Below are 2,678 nucleotides of genomic sequence, written 5' to 3' on the forward strand. Positions count from 1 at the left end.
GGGTAAAAGTCTCTAAGAGCGATTACAGCTGTGAGTTCTGGGTAAAAAGTCTCTAAGAGCGGCCACAGCTGTGAGTCTTTCTGGGCCAAAAGTCTCTAAGAGCGATTGCAGCTGTGAGTCTTTCTGAAAAGTCTCTAAGAGCGATTACAGCTGTGAGTCTTTCTGGAAGTAAAAAAAGTCTCTAAGAGCGATTACAGCTGTGAGTCTTTCTGGGTAAAAAGTCTCTAAGAGCGATTACAGCTGTGAGTCTTTCTGGGGTAAAAGTCTCTAAGAGCGATTACAGCTGTGAGTCTTCTGGTCAAGCTCTAGAAGTTGGTTGTTGATCATTGCTAGACAGCCATTATCAAGGACTTGCCATTGATTTTTGAAGCAGATTTATGTTAAAACTGTAACTGGGTCACTGAGGAACATTGACAATATGAAGAGTGATACTCAGTGGTGTGTTATATTTGGCCCCCGAACATTTGTATTCAGGACATGAAGTAAAATTTTTTACAGTTTTAATTTTAGTCCTTAATACAAACAGGATGCATGTTCTGGAATATTTTTATTCTGTACAGACTTCCTTCTTTTCCTCTGTAAATCAGGGTGTTTTATTGTAAGATTAACTACAATGTTGTAGTTTTCTCCTATCACAGACATTAAAACTCTAACTATTTTAAAGTCATCATTTGACCTCAAGATATACCATCAAAGTGTAATTAATAACTTCACCCATGCTCAAAAAGGGATATTCAATGTCTGCTTTTTTAACTTTTACCCATCTACCACACAGGTGTCTTCTTTTTCGAGACATTGAAACCTCCCTGGTCTTTGGTGGTTGAATCTGTGTTTGAAATTCACTAGTTTGACTGAGAGACCTTATAGATAACATTGTAATTTTATCGCCTTATTCTAAAACGGATAAATAAATAAAAAAATGTCCTCATCAAGCTACTCCAGTTTTAGATTTTTCATCAATTAGCAAAAACACGTACAAAAACCTATTTTTTGCTTTGTCAAATTGGGAGTCAATGTTGTGATGTCTATGGGGTTGTGATGTCATTATGGGGTATTTTGTCATGCGTAGATTGATGAGGGGGGGACAACTTAATCCATTTTAGAATAAGGCTGTAATGTAACAAAATGAAAAAGTCAAGGGGTTTGAATACTTTCGCGAATGCCACTGTAGTATAACTTCAAAGAGTAGTACAGTGGACTGCTCGTAACCGTGTGTTAATGACGGCAACTGTCCCAATGTGGAGTGGTAGAGAACAGGAGTGAGGGGGGTTCACAGGGTTGAGAGAGACAGAGAGAGAGAGAGAGACACAGAGAGAGAGAGTAGAGAGAAGAGAGAGAGAGAGACAGACAGAGAGAGAGAGAAGACACGATGACAGAGAAGAGAGGACTAGAGAAAGACAGAAGAGAGAGAGAGACAGAGACAGGAGAAGAGCAGAGAGAGAGAAGAGAGAGAGACAGAGAGAGAGAGAGACAGAGAGAGAGAGAGACAGAGAGAGAGAGACACAGAGAGAGAGAGACAGACAGAGGAGCAGAGAGAGAGAGACAGAGAGAGAGAGAAGACAGAGAAGACAGAGACAGAGAGAGAGAGAAGACAGACACAGAGAGGAGAGAGACAGAGAGAGACAGAGAGGAGAGAGACAGAGAGAGAGAGACAGAGAGGAGACGAGAGGGGAGACGAGAGGGGAGACAGAGAGAGGGGGACAGAGAGAGACAGAGAAGAGGGGAGACAGAGAGAGGGAGACAGAGAGAGAGAGACAGAGAGAGAGAGACAGAGAGAGAGAGAGACAGAGAGACAGAGAGAGACAGAGACAGAGAGAGAGAGACAGAGGTAGACGTACAGAGAAAAGGGGGATAGAGGGTAGAGAGAAAGAGGGAGAGAGAAAGAGGGTGATAAATAGTTCCTGAATTAGATCTGAGAGGCTCTGGTTCTTTAGATGTCTCCCTCAGCTAACCACCAGCCCAGCCTGAGCATGTGAAGCATTCTGCCTAGCTGGCACAGACACAGACACAGCTAACACCCCATGCTAATAACTTTGCAATGTGTTAGCTACAATAAAGTGCCACTCTGCACTCAGACACACCACACTCTTTTCATGCACGCACACAATCACTCCTCCTCCCTCCTCTCCTCCCTCTCTCTCTCTCTCTCCCTCCCTCTCCCCTCTCCTCTCCCCTCCCTCCCCCCTCTCTCCCTCTCTCCCCTCCCCTCCTCCCCCTCTCCTCTCTCTCCCTCCCCCTCTCCTCTCCCCCCTCCCCTCTCTCTCCCTCTTTCCCCTCTCCCTCCCTCCCCTCTCTCTCCCCCTCTCCCCTCCCCTCCTCCTCTCCCCTCCCTCCCCTCTCTCCCCTCTCTCCCCTCCTCTCCCCCTCCCCCCTCTCCCCCCCCTCTCCCTCCCTCCCTCCTCCCTCTCTCCCTCCTCCCTCTCACAGCAGAAAAGGGAAAATCCCAGCCACAGCCTTGAATGGGAGCGTTCATTAATTGTAATATTAGTGGTAGAGATCTAAGGATGTGTGATGACATCTGGCAGTTTTGCTTGTTGTTTTCTCTTCACGTTGTCGCACATTTACTGACTGCAAAATAACATCACAGAAATATCTAAATATACACTACAGTGTATCAGAAATCATCTCGACCTGAAAACATTGGAGAGGAGCATCATTCATCAGGGATATGATACATC

Source organism: Salmo salar, unplaced genomic scaffold (genome assembly GCF_905237065.1).
Source record: "Salmo salar unplaced genomic scaffold, Ssal_v3.1, whole genome shotgun sequence".
Lineage (NCBI taxonomy): Eukaryota > Metazoa > Chordata > Actinopteri > Salmoniformes > Salmonidae > Salmo > Salmo salar.